This window comes from Carcharhinus amblyrhynchos, chromosome 1 (assembly GCF_965287045.1).
Source record: "Carcharhinus amblyrhynchos chromosome 1, sCarAmb.v2.hapA, whole genome shotgun sequence".
NCBI classification, from domain to species: domain Eukaryota; kingdom Metazoa; phylum Chordata; class Chondrichthyes; order Carcharhiniformes; family Carcharhinidae; genus Carcharhinus; species Carcharhinus amblyrhynchos.
The window spans coordinates 108,290,787-108,305,430 of record NC_137324.1 but is presented as its reverse complement, the minus strand read 5'-3'; the positions used below and the strand labels follow the sequence as shown (position 1 = coordinate 108,305,430).

At 40.7% G+C, this 14,644-nt stretch overlaps 1 protein-coding gene across 5 annotated transcripts in view; it reads left to right on the top strand.

The window, feature by feature from the left end:
* shroom3 (shroom family member 3) overlaps nt 1–14,644 on the top strand; it is a 388,660-nt gene that overhangs the window by 267,626 nt on the left and 106,390 nt on the right. Inside the window, exon 1 of one of the 5 annotated variants that reach the window (XM_080190593.1) lies at nt 12,219–12,329. The exons of the other annotated variants lie outside the window; for them this stretch is intronic. The gene's annotated coding sequence lies outside the window, so the exon portion shown is untranslated. Of the gene's footprint in view, nt 1–12,218; nt 12,330–14,644 lie in introns of those variants that run through there. 5 annotated transcript variants of the gene reach the window in all.

Here is a 14,644-nt window from a genome sequence, read left to right as displayed (position 1 = left end):
TTTGAGGACTGCAGTGTTCATTTGTATTGGTGGCTTTCACGTGAATCCGTTCATATCGACTGGAATGCTTCTGGTCAACAGGAATGAATTAAAATGTGTTTCATAATCTTTCTGCTAATGAAGTATTCTGCAATTAGGAGCCTTTTTATGGAAATATATCAGCTAATCTTGGGCTTGTGCCCAATTCTTCAGTTTTCTGACATTTAAACACGTGGATTGTGGACTTGAAGCATGTGGTATTAGAAAGTAATTCTGTGGGAAAGTTAATCAACATGAGGTTATCCCCATGTGAGGCAAGAAGTAATACAGGCTGCCATTTCTCAAAAATGCTGAATGTGCAGATAAATTGAACCCTCTCAGAACTAACTCTGTTGCTTGATTTCACTGCAAAGTTGGTACAAATTGATCGAAGTTCTGATTCTAATTCTGATCATTTGTATGTGGCCTATTGAATCCCTAATCTAAGAAAGATTGTTCTTGGGCAATGTTCTATTTCTCTGCAAAATTTGCCTGTAAAGCACCAAACATACTCAACCACAGAATAGTTGCAAGCTGGCCCCTTCCCATGAAAACAGTTGTCATTTCACCACCCAACGGAGCCCTGTCTTTTGTTCTTCTACAGCAGTAACATTGTGACTTCTGTAATAGGCTTCATCAGGCTATGCCAAAACCACAGCAATATAAGAACATAAGAAATAGGAGCAGGAGTAGGCCATCTAGCCCTTCGAGCCTGCCCCGCCATTCAATAAGATCATGGCTGATCTGTCGTGGCTCAGTTCCACATTCCCGCCCTCTCCCCATAACCCTTAATCCCCTCTCATCAAAAACCCATCAACCCGCGTCTTAAAAATATTTAGCGAGGTAGCCTCCACCACTTCAACGGGCAGAGAATTCCAGAGATTCACCACCCTTTGAGTGAGGTATCTCTGAGGTACAACATGTTTATAAACGCATTCTGTGAGCAGCTTGTTGTTCTTTGTTGCTACAGCGCAGACTCGCATGAAAAGTCTTCTAGTCCTGGCGTTGAAACAGATGTGAATCTTGTGCCAGATGTGGATCTAGGTGAAATTATAGCACAAGCCTCAAATCATTTTAACATATGCCTCTGAACCCAGTAGAGTGTAAGAAAATGAAGTGCTTCCAATACACAGTTTGAGTAATCATGAGCAATATCAGTGGGGCGAAAATTGTATTGGGGGTAAGGGGGAGGTTAAATACAAGGTTTAAAGTTTATTTATTATTGTCACAAGTAGGCTTACATTAACACTACAGTGAAGTTACTGTTGAAAATCCCCTAGTCGCGTGTTCGGGTACATAGACAATTTAGCATGGCGAATGTATCTAATCAGCATGTCTTTTGGTCAGTGGGAGAAAACCGGAGCAGCCAGAGGAGAGCCACGCAGATAAGGGGAGAACGTGCAGACTCCAGAGACAGTGACCTCAGTCGGGAATCAAACCGGGGTCCCCGGCGCTATGAGGCAGCAGTGCTAATCACTGTACCACCGAGCCGCCCAACGTAATGGTGGTAAAAGTTACGAGGGTAAAAGATCCCATTTGTTTTCTGACATTAATTATTTTAGAGTAATTTTCCACTGGTCAAAAACAGTATATTCATTCTCTCACTTCACCGATCATAATGGATAGTAAAATACAAACATAACATTCAACGCTAATTCCCCCATATTACTCCAGATTGCTGATTTGTGACTGTTGCTTTGTTGTGTGTCTGAAAATGATTATGAAATATAACAAGGCAGGAAAGAGTAAAAACAACCATTTAAAAGAAAATGCGCAATGCGGTAGTCAGCGCCTGAAGGAGTAAAACTGATGAACGTTTCTGGTGGAATCCTGTTTGAGAACCAGAATGAAATTATTCTTTGTCCATTCCAAGAGTAAACTTAACATTGGTTTAAGAAAATGTATTTGTGAAGTCAGTTGGAAAAAACTGCAAGGATGAACTACTCTTGTTTCCTAGGAAGTTTCACTTTTTCTGGCTACTTATGGGATGTGTGGCAGCTTTTTGGTACTACCTTTCATCAAAGTTTGTGGTCTTTGCCTGGTGATCTGACCACAAGAGGAAACCATTGGATGTGATTAAAGTATTCATTTTATACCTTAGTGCTCAGGAGAAAAATTATTTCTAGAAACGCGACCCTCCAGTTTCAGTTCTGAAAACCAGTCAGTAATCCTTGTTTATTAACAAAATTCTTTTATTATTTTAACAAAAACATAGGTGTTGATAAATCAAGGCCATTGTGTAACTCATGATTGTGTTTAGCTGTAGAATAAATGTTTGCCTGGGATAGTTTACTTAAATTGTTTGCTCAAGAAGAGAGCTCTGCACATGACCACTCATATGTGTGACCAGAGCTTCTCTCTGGAACTTAGGAAAAACTAAGAACATAAGAACTAGGAGCAGGAGTAGGTATTCTGTGGCCTGCTCTGCCATTCAATACAATCATGGCTGATCTCGCCACAGCCTCAACTCCACTTTCCTGCCTGTTCTTATAACCCTTCAAGCCATCATTAATTAAAAATCTGTCTATCTCCTCCTCAAATATACTCAATGTCCTGGCATTCACCATGCTCTAGGGTAGTGAATTCCACAGATTCACGACCCTTTGAAAGAAATAATTTCTTCTCATCTTTGTTTTAAATCAACTATGTTTTGTCCTAAAACTATGGTCTCTCATTCTAGATTGCCCCACAAGAGGAAACATCCTCTCTATGTCTACCCCATCAATCCCCTTTATCATCTTATATACGTCAATTAGATCTCCTCTCATTCTTCTTAACTCCAGAAAGTATAGGCCTAAATTGCTCTATCTTTCTTCAGAAGACAAATTCCACTTCTGTGGAATCAATTTACTGAACCTTCTCTGAACAGTGAATACTAAATGTTACCGTGTACAGGCAGTAAGACTTGAAGCTTAGAAGATCACGCTTAGAAGCTTAGAAGATTATGAGATTCCCTTGGTATTAAAACCATAGTGAAGATAAGGGCCTGCTACAGAAAGATGGAAAGAGTGAGGGGGACAGGCCCAGCAGCACAGGAACAATTTAGTAGGACTATTTGCTGCAAGGCAGTTGGTCAAGACAACGTGGCCATCTGCTGGGAAGCCATAGTGGTCAAGAACCTTTCTGGATATTTGGGAGGGAGGCAAAAATTGGGGCTGGACCAGGGAGAGTTGTTGCTCACAGAGGGGCTGTGAGAAGCCAACATTGGCAGAGTGATGTCAAAGGTTTTCTTGTGCCACTATTGAGCTACTACTGGTCCTTCTGACCTATAAGGAGTTCTTAAAAGGCTCTTATCTTCTTGAACCAGTAACTCCATCTCCCTTTTGCTATCACGTTTCAGAGCCCTTGAAAGTCTCACTGACGACTTTTCAATTCAAATCAGGCTTCCAGTTGTATGGTGGGTGCCTGGCTGATGCATGTTAATGAAGTGTTATGCCTCTAAACCATGACACATACATGGCAGGATGGAGATGCATTGTGCACCTCAGCAGTTTAGTGTTCTCCTGCCCATTATGATAGGATTTATACAATTTGAGGCCATACAATTAGCTTTGCATAGTTGTAAAGTAGACACCTCAACAATGGTAGCCAGGTGCACCTTACAACATGCACAAGATTAATTTTGAGTGCCACCCTTATTTGCAATTAATTCCATTAATTACAGATGAGGTGCACACTCCTTTTCTTTCAGTCACCATGTTTTCCAGACCCTTCAACAAAATGTAAATAATTCCTAAAACGGATTTGCCAGGCATATTCACTATCAGGCTGCTGCTGGAACAAATTTATAGGATTAGAATATCATGCTGGGTGAAAATGTTTCATGAACTGAGGCATTTTGCCAGGTTAGTTATTGGGCTTTAATTGAAAGAAAACCTACTGTCCTTTTCCGAACAGTTGCGTATGCCATGATATTCCATATAAAATGAATAAACGTTCTTATTTTAAAATATTTGCAGGGGGGCTTCTTTAATGTGCAGTGTTGTGGTGGATAGAGATTTCAATGTTCTTCTTTGTAACAAGTGCTGAATTTATTTTAGGTGCCTATAAGTGCTTAAGCATTCAGCAATTTTGTATACATTGTGAAGATCCTAAAAAAAAGTGTTAAATCCAACAGATAAATAGAGCTGAGCTTTGTCTCCTGCTCTTTCCCATTCTGCACCCTCTGCTATCCTCAGCAGTCAGCCCAGTCTTGGCCTGTTTTTTGTGACACAGAGACTTTGTGTATGGAAGATGGTGTTGCTCTCTGGCTCACCCTGCACTGACTTTGCTTGCACTCTTTCATTCTTGGAGGCTTTTGTTGTTTCCTGGGAGATGAAATGCTGAACTTTCTGGCGGCTTTCAGTGAGCTGGAAGGGCCAATGGAGCTCAGTCACAGCCATCTAATGTGACCACTGCAGCAGGCCAGCTATAGTAATTGTAGTTGGATCATGCACAGTATGTGATAGACCGCAGAGCAGTAAGAAGCTTGCATTTCCACCGTGTGGCGTGTGTGCAATCCTGGCTGTCACATCGTCCAGCCGACGATGAACAAAGTCAAGCATTTCCCAAACCAGGAGCAAAGGAAAAGAAAACAGGCAGGTAAACCTTCCCAGGTCAGCAATGGGAACAAATTGTCTGCTGCACCTTCTGGTCTGGCGATTAACGTACAGGATGAGGGAGCCTGAAAAAAAGAAAATGGATTTTGGAAAAACTCTGTCAGCAGATGTACACAGTTGCTGAAACATTGTGCCGATCAACATAAAATATCTTGTTTTTCCACATTGCAAATGAAGGGCTTTACATGAGTATTGAGTTTAAGTTTTCAAATATCCCTGAAAGTTGCGCTACAATTTGCAATTTTATCTGAAAACCGATTATTCTCAGCCGTATGGGCTTTGAAAAGGTTACGCAATGCAGTTTGCATGGTAATGATGCAAATAGCACAATACGTAAGGTAGGTCATTAACTCAAACCCACAAAGGACCACAGGCATCTTTCTCCATTAGAGATAAGCAATTGATTAAATAGGGCACTTTCCACGTCAAGCACGAGTCGAAATAAAGATGCCAGCCTCCATGAACAACCACAGCTGGTACAGGGATTCGACATCCTGTGGTTGTGACAATGAGAGAACCCAGCATCTTGGAAATAGATTCTGTTCATCTTTTCTCCTGTGCCTTTTGTTGATTCATTTTCTCTTTCCTTGGGTGGGACTTAGTGCCAGCGACATGGGTCCTGCTCACTGGTTGGAGAACTATGTTGTCTTTCCACAGAAGGTCTAAGACAGTTCCAAAGTAATAAGGCATTTACTTGGACAGCCCTGAGCCTTGCACTGAATTAAGGCCCAGTAAGATGGAAATCTTGCCCGAGAGCTGCTGGCCAATTGGAGGCTGGCTGCACTGTAGTACCATCTGGGGCACTGGAAGTGTTGCCCTTGACATTACACTGGGGCTTACCTTTAGGATTGGTGATGGATCCTCTGGAGTCAGGTAAGTAGGGTGGGTGAAGTTCCCAGGGCACAAGCCGGAGTTGGGGGGGCGTGATGTGGTGTTGAAAACAAGGCAGGGATATGGCTTCCTGCACTCCAACCTCTCCCCAATGTCACTCACTCGATCAGATACAGAGTGACTTTGAATGAGGGCCCCTGCAAAGAGCAGGGGAGTAAGGCTAAATGGATAGCTCTTTTGAAGAACTGTTGCAGCATCTTGGGACATTTTATCATGTTGAAGGTGCAAAGTAAATATGAGTTTTTGTTGATGCAGACATGATGGACTGAAGGGTCTCTCTCTGTGAGGTATAAACCTACGATTCCTACCAAGCAGTTAATTTTTTTTCAAGTAGTTCCAATGTTTTATATTTCTTGTAGATAAAGATGTGTAATTTTGTCACAGAGAAAATCATGTTCATTCAGAAATGACCAACTCAGCCAGCTGCCAAGTTAATTGAACTAATGTTTATTTTATATTTTGTAATGATCTATGGCATAATACTGGACATAAAATAAAATACTAAATCCAGGACAGTACCATGACATAGGTTAAAAAATTGCGGTAAATTGAATTAGGTTTTGTTCTGAATAATAAATTATGATAAAATCAACTCAACCCAATAAAGAAAACCATGGAATTATTAGCATTACAATTTTCTGCATTACGTATTGTTACCTGGCATCAGAACATAACGGATTGAATCTTCTCCACATTTGATTAAATTTGCTTTGTTTGCTCTATCTAATTACATATTTAGGTGTTTTATACACTTTGTTCTTTGACAGGAAGTGTACATTCAATAATGCAATTGAGTCAAAGTAGAATCATTTTCCAGGACAAGGTGGTGGTAGTAAGTAATGTAAAAAATCTGATTGCTGACAAAGCTGTTTACAGTTTTTGGGTAGAGCTGATTTTAAAGTTCAGTGTTAAGGCAAAATATATTTGATTTTTGCCACATTGTGCCAGTGCTTTAACCTTTGTATATCCTGGCAGATTTTTATCCCTGAGCTAACATCATTAAAAAAGATTTGTCTCATTGCTGCTTCTGGGACCTTTCTGTGTGTAAATTGGCTGCTGCTCCATCTATGTTGGCAACAGTGACTTTGCCCAAAATTCTCTGATCTTGTTTGGCCTGCCACCGCTGCCAGTGAGAACAGAAAATTTGACATTCAGTCAAACTCCATTCACTGCAGCGGGACCGGAGAATCCCAGCCACTTGGGGGGGGTGCCAGGGAATTCCATCCTTTGTTTCAAAAGCACTGTTGGTTGTAAAGTGCTTTGGGCAACCTGAGATAACAAAAGGTGCTTTGTAAATACAGCCCTGCCAACTGTGTAAGTCTATCATCTGCCTCTGCTATATTAATTAGACTTAATCAGGGAATTCTCACTAGAATCCTTGATTTTAAATTTCCAAATCCAAATTTCTAGTTTTGATTTCAAAATATTCAGATGCTGTCACCTAGTCTTTCTTCAGATTTAGAATGCACCCAAGCCAGAATGGGAATCAAACCCTGTGCTGCTAGCAACAATGTGATCCACATTGTGTCCAGCCAACTGACCCAAAGACCAACTCCCCTACACAGCACTAATATGGAAAATATAATGATTTTAGCAAAATAAAATATTTAGCATTGCCTTTTTAGATGCCTATTCTGCTATACAGAAATCATGCCTCTATTATTTACTCCAGCTAGGTGACTGCGGGAACATTGCACCAGAGTATATTTTTCTTGCAATATGCATAGGTTAATGAGCATCTATACTTAAGTAAAATACTTTTAGTTTTACAAATGATGTTGCAACAATGTGTGTTCATTGTTATAACAACAATCCAGGAAAAGAGATATTTGTCAGTTTCCAAGCCTGGTGTGCAATGTCAATCAAACTTATAGCAGTAGCCAAGGACTCTCAAGCAGGAAAATGTAATTTAATCTAAGAATGAGTTGTTACCTTGTGAACATCGTTCCACCTAACCTACCTACACACATTTCCTGTGACCAATTTTTCATTCCAAATTGCTGTGGGCCAGAATTTTCTGCTGTTCACATTGGTGGGATCTTCTAGACTTGCCGACGCTGCACCCCTGCTGTGGGTTGTCTGGCAACATGCGGCCGGTGAACGGTGCACTACCTCCCACCATGAGAAACGTGCCACAGAGAGATCAGAAAATCCCCCTCCATGTTTTCATACCTGTGTAACCTTATGGTGTTGCAGTTACAGGCTCATCTCAGTGGAGGTGCTGCAGTGCCATTGCTGATGGGAAAGTTGTCAGAACAACATAACATTTTTGGACAGCGAGTTTCAATTATAAATAACAACTTGCTTCTACATAGTGCCCTTAGCATAGCAAAATATCCCAAGTTGCTTCACAGGCGTGTTATCAAATAATATCTGATATCAAATCACATCAGAAGATATTTGAACAACTGATCAAAAGCTTGTTGAAAGAGGCAGGTGACGTAGGAATTTAAAATGAAAATACAGCAATAAGGACATAATCTATGACTTTACAGTGAAGACTGACGCCCACGCATCTTGGCTCAGTTATTCTTGGCATTGAATGTTACTTCACCTGAACTAACTTGAGTTTGACTCCTCCACTCCCATTCCACAGAAGATTGACTGGTATTTGAACAATAAGTAGTTGTGTGACAGTCTTGGGGCTCTGCACATGAACTGTTCTTGTGGTTTATCAGGGCACCAGAATCCCCCAGCTGTGTTATACTTCTGTAACAAATTCACAGATATTTACTGGCTTCATTCTCATATTACATAGTGTGTGTGCACCAAACCATATCCTGCAAGATGAGGTAAACTTCTTTGCAAGTGCCAATAATGCTTATGAAAGGGTGTAACAACGATTCAAGGGGTTGAATTTCCCTGGGGCTTTTTCCTGATTGTCCGCTATAACTTTGGTGCAGTTTTATAGAAATAATCGAAGATGTGACATAAACAATATTTATATTGCTTCTCTGGATCTTCTGCCTAGGTTACAGCACGCAAAAACCTCCTCAACGGAATTCAACCTCCAAACATCAACAAAGCAATCAATCCCACAACAGTAAAAATCATGACTGACAATGTGATATAGTTTTCTATGTAACATTTAGGTTTTGCACATTAAGCATTGTGTTTGAGTCCTGTACAGTGGCAAACTGATAACGGCCCTCTTGGATCTCAATATACTTTGATGGTCAACAGATGTTTTGCTAAATATTCTCATACATACAGTGTGACTGCGGGTATGTTTATTCTAAAGAATGTTCACTCTCGGGTTGATTTTTTTAGTATTCTTTGTGTCACAAACCAATTCTGTCACCAGCCAAACAGAACTGGCACATAATTGTTACTGTTAACTAACAGCAATAAAGCACAATGGAAGTCAATCCATGAGCTATTCTTATCTTTTCAGCACCTCCTTGTTAACTGGTCTTTTAATCTACAAAGTAATACATTTCTAGTTTTATTGAACAGCAAAAGCTCCTGATTTAAGCAGTCAACAGTGTATATGGCCCCAGATGTTGATTAAAATGAAACTGAGCTGTGCTGAGTGAGGTCCTCTCAACCATTTCTCAGCAGGGGGGTTTACACTTTCTCCCTGCGTCTGCATGGATTTCCTCCCAGTGCTCTGATTACTCTCAAATCGAAAAAGAGGAACTAGCCATCATCTTTGGAGTGAAGTTCCATCAGTACATTTATGGGCAGCATTTCACAGGAGTTACTGACCACAAACCCCTATTGGACCTATTTCAGGAGGATAAGGTCATTCCTCCCAAAGCTTCAGTGAGGGTCCAATGCTGGTCTCTATGGCTGGAATCTATGAGTATTTTTCAACATTGGCTGGCACACACCTTTCGAACACGGACGAATTAAGCCACTTTCCCCTATCCAAAAGTATATCACCTCTGCTAGCACCACAGCACATTGTTCTTCCTTTAACCTTTCTTGCTATGTTGTCCATGTCAGCATGACAGGCCATGTTTTGGACTCAGAAAGACCCCACATTATCTCGGGTATAGTGTATGGTCCTCCACAGCTGGCATTATGATAAAAGGTCTGAGCAATTAAGGCCCTTACATCTAAGAAAAAACAAGTTCAGTTGTGAGGATGGCATATTATTATGGGAAGCAAGAGTGGTCATTCCTACTCCCACTAGAAAGTTACTGTTACAGGAATTACATTGTCCCCATCCTGGAATGATGACAATGTTTATGTGTGGTGACCTGGGATAGATACCAACATTAAGAATCTGGAAAAACAATGTGAACAATGTCAAATGCAGCAAAAATTGCCATCTGCACTAGTAATGCACCTTTTTGAGTGGCCAAGTCAACCATCAGTGCAGCTATACATTGATTTTGTGGACCTATTCATGGACACCACCTTCCTGTTCATAATAGATGCGCACTCCAAGTAGTTGGACATGTACAAAATGAAGCCCATGACCTCATCAGCAATGGTCAAGTAATTGCAACAGACATTTGCCACCCACTGATTGCCCAAAGTGCTAGTATCCAATAATCGGACTGCTTTCACTCGCGAAAAGTTACAACGTTTCATAAGAACCAATGGCATTCAACGTATTTGAACTGCACCCTATCTCCCTGCTTCAAATGGACTGGCTGAGTGAGCCATCTGAACATTTAAAGCCACCGTGTCATCTGTCTTCAGCCTCTCCACAAACCAAACTGGCCCATTTCCTGATCGTCTATAGAACAGCACCCCATACCACAACAGGTGTTACATCTGCCAAGGTGCTAATGGACAGACATATTAGGACGTTTGGATCTCATACTTCCAAATTTGGTAGGGAAAGTGGAGGCAAAACAGAATACACAGAAGAAGCAACACCACTTGACAAAAATGGAGAGGGCATTTAAGGAAGACAACATGGTTTATGTAAAGAAATATGGTGCTGGTCAAATTGGATCCCTGGAATAGTTGTGTCCAGAAAAGGTTCAGTGGCATATGAAATAACTGTCCAAGGAAAAAGGGTAAAGAAACACCTGGACCATTTGAGAAGGAGAGAATCACACACTGAACCAGTGGGGCAGCCCATCCCTTGTATGCCTGTCAGTGATATTGCTTTGGATGAAAGTACTGCAGCAGTGAGCCATCCCAAGGAAGAAGCAAATAATAGTCCAGTGGAAACTGGAGAAATTATCTGCACTGATGCACCTTTGCAAGTCGAGAGTCCATTCACTTGAGGTTCAAACTGAAGTTACCTCAACATCCAGAGCAACTGGCTAGTGAATTACAGTGCTCCCAAAGGATCAGGAAGTCATCGGACCAACATATCTTATAAGGGACTGTGTTTGAGATGCATTTGTTGTATAATATTGCAAATTGTTCAGTTGTTATTGAAAAGTGTTAATCGGGAACTCAAAGCAGAATGATGTGGTAGCGTGGCCTTTTAAGGGGCCAACTCTCAGAGGGCCATGTGACCCACTCAGCCAATCAGATCAGAGTATGCAAAACCTGGTGCTGAGCATGAGTTTTCATTGCCAGTTAGGAGTATGGAATTGCGGAGTACCGTGGCCTTTATATCACTCTCTGCACATAGTTATTTAATCTAGTAAACCGTTCATTCGCTAATCTACTTGGTCATCCATCTTCGCAAGATACAATAAAGGCCAATACAGTGGTGCCTGTGACCCTCCACAGCTTTGGTCAGTAATCTGGACAGAACTGAAATCAAGCCTAAGATCTTCATAATCTGTACTGCTCATTAGTATAATTTGGAGAACTTCAATCAGCAGAGAGATTGAGGAAAATGTAATAGAATTTGGGTATTTTCAAAAAGGTTAGTCTGGATTTTGATTTTGACTGTACTTCTATTACTAAAAAATAAAAAAAAGCTATTTAATTCATTTTAATCTTCACAACTGCTTCACACTGTGTACGCAACTGATAAAATCAAAACCAGATTAATCCTTCCCTCAGAAAGATACTGCAGAAATCTAAAATAGAAACAGAAAATCAAAAATACTCAGCAGGTCAAGTAGCATCTGTGGGCAGAGTGACAGAGTTATTAGGTTAATGATCTTTCATCAGAACTGTTGGGTATTTCCAGCATTTACTGTTTTTATTCCATTTATCAGTAAGTAATACTTTGCTGTGTACAGTGGTTACTGGGTTTAACACAACAATCATTTGGGTTTCAAAGTAATTAATTGTATGTGAAGCACTTTGAAACATTTCCAGGAGGTGTGTGAAAAGGTGTTACATAAATGTTCTAATTGTGTTTGTCAACGTTGTATTAAATCAGTAAATATTATAGTTTTCTGGAAGTAATTTTGAAACGTCCAAAATATGAGGTAAATTTCAACCCCAACTGATGATCTTGGTGCTCACTTGATCTCACCCGTGGCCTTTCAAGTCAGTTTTCAACTTGAGCTGCCCATAACGCTACCTCCAAAACTTCATTTCTAGAAAGCCCTGAGTGCCACAGTGGGTTATCCAGACAATGATTAGAAATGGAAGGGGTGAGATGGTGAGGAATTATTTAATTACTCCCCATCTTCAGGCAATCCTCTACTTAACAGCTGCTGAGGCTAACATCTCCTGTTGATTTCTATAGGATTAAAATCAGTGGACGTCTTTGTTTTTTTTAACAGCACTTGGCAGAGTTCATTTTTAGAACTCACCTCCCTTTTGCAATGTGGCACATTCCTGTCTGGAGCAGGATGGACTTGTGATTAGTTAGTGGAGGAGTTGTTTGGCTGTGAGAGGGAGAGAGCCATGTTGAACAGTGGAATGCTTCTGTTACAAATGTAAATTAACAAGTGGATTAAGGAAGGATTGAAAAGATTGCCCAACGTTAAAAGGCCTTCTGAGTGGGTAAGCTGATTTTTAAAAATTAAAACTAACATTTAACCATTGAAAAAGTACATTGGCATAATGTGTTTGCTCGCACAAGATTAAGTGGCCTCAAAGCTACAAACATGAACAAAAGACAGGTTTTGGACCTGGTATCTAGTATCATTCCTCTGGCTGCAGTTATGCATGCTCACTAATCTGAATCATCTAACCCACTTTGAAGATAACCACATGTTTCAAAAGCTCACAGGTACTGATGTGTTATTTCTACAGACAGGTAGATGATGTGACAGAGGCTTTCTCGAATACGTTTATGTTTTGTTTAATTGTTTTAAAATCCTGATTCAACCTGTCTGCTTAAAATGTGCTGTTTTATTAATTGAAATGATCGTGTGTGGTTGCCAGGGAATCAATTGTTCATGCTGCCTTACCTAGGTAGAGTGTGCAAAGTCTGCTGACATTGATCCTGAAACTGACCGAATATTCAAATACCTAAAAGCTAGCCAATCAGATAAGTAAGTCAGTTAAGCTTTGTCATGCTGACTGCCTGGTTACGGTGTCATGAGTAGACCTTTGTACATTTCACCTTAGATTTCATGGTTAAAAACCAGATGGACATTGTTTCTCTCAAGATAACTTTCTGCAGTATTTGTGATCAGATTTAAATGGCAGAGATCTGCACTGAATCATAGATTCCCTACAGTGCAGAAGGAGGTCATTCAGCCCATTTAGACCTACAGTCTCACCCCAGCCCTATCCATACAACCCCACGTATTTACCTCACTGGTCCCCTAACACTAAGGAGAAATTTAGCATGGCCTTAGCATTAGCATCAACCTAACCCACTCATCTTTGGACTGTGGGAGGAACCCGGTGCACCCAGAAGAAACCCACGCAGACAGCGGTAGAATGTGCAAATCTTTGCTCTCTCCCCTTTAATGTTTTTATGGATGATTTCTGATAGACAGTGATTGTGTGAATGAGTGAAATCCAATATGCGTGTTAAAATACCAGGGTTACTGGTTGCACTTGAGCTATGCAAAGGTTAATTCCAACCTATAAACTCTGTGGCATTTTCCGGTATGTGATCAATCTTTGCTAATCAATATCTCTTTTGTCCCAGTTAGTCATAATCAATTGTAATGCGAGGTTGGGTTGAAATTCTAGTTGAATGAAGTGCACAGATCAAATGCTACAAGGTCTGCCTAACTATTAAATCCCAGGGACAGGCATATTCGCATGGAATGGTGAGAACCTGCAAGGACGTATCGGTGGCACTATCCTGCAAATCGGAGTGATACCAGACTACTCCAAAAGTAGAAACAGAGGCAAGTGAAGAACCAAATATTCAAGTAAATTTTTAAAAAATCTGTTCAGCTGCCAATGCTAAAGATTTCGGATTTTATTAAATGCTGAACAATAGTTACACCAGCTATCAATTGGTAAGGTTTTCTTTCAAGTTCTTATAAGTGCACATTGGGCAAAAGTCCCAGCATAGCCAGGTGACTGACTCAAACAGGCACCCTTGCATTAGGCAGTGTTGGAACTGGGATTGCGGACAGCCAGACAGAAAGTCACTAAAGCCCTATTGCCACTGTATTGCTCAATGAACTAAGTGGAGTGCCAGTGGAATTAAGTTCGAACCCAAATTCAAGCGATAGTTATGTGATTTGTTGGTACCTGAGCTGGCCCCTGATTCCAAATTTGTCGACCAGCAGGCTTATCATTTTGACAGTCATTTCTGAAAGTAATGCATTGTAGTCCTTTTGTTCTCCACTAGATACTGGAGTTTGTCTTCCATCTGACATGGAGGTCATAGAATCATTAAGTCCTACAGGCAGAAGGAGGCCATTCGAGCCATCGAGTCTGCACCGACCACAATTCTACCCAGGCCCTATCCCCATAACCCCATGTGTTTACTCCCCTAGTCTCCCCTGACACTAAGGGGCAATTTAGGAGATGAATGGTGAAGGAGTGAAAACATCTTTGGATTTAAGAAATTTGTGCCGACAGTTTGTACAATGTGCTTTCTAAGGCTTCATATACTGAATAGGGTATCTTTTGTTTAATGATTATTGAGAAATTAAGAGGAACACCATGGCCCCCTGGAGACATCACTGAGAGCTGAACAGCATTGAAAGCAAGTTAAATCAAAACATAATGATTATGGGTTACCAAACTGGATTTTAACAGCCTGAATATTATGGGAGAAGGAAAGAGTTAAGGGATCAAGCATTTCAAAGAAGAAATAAGTTTAGGTTATCAGATTGCATGATGAATTTTGGGCCAGGAATTTTCTGTGCGGCTTCAGCTTTGCTGTTGTACTTTCACCAGGG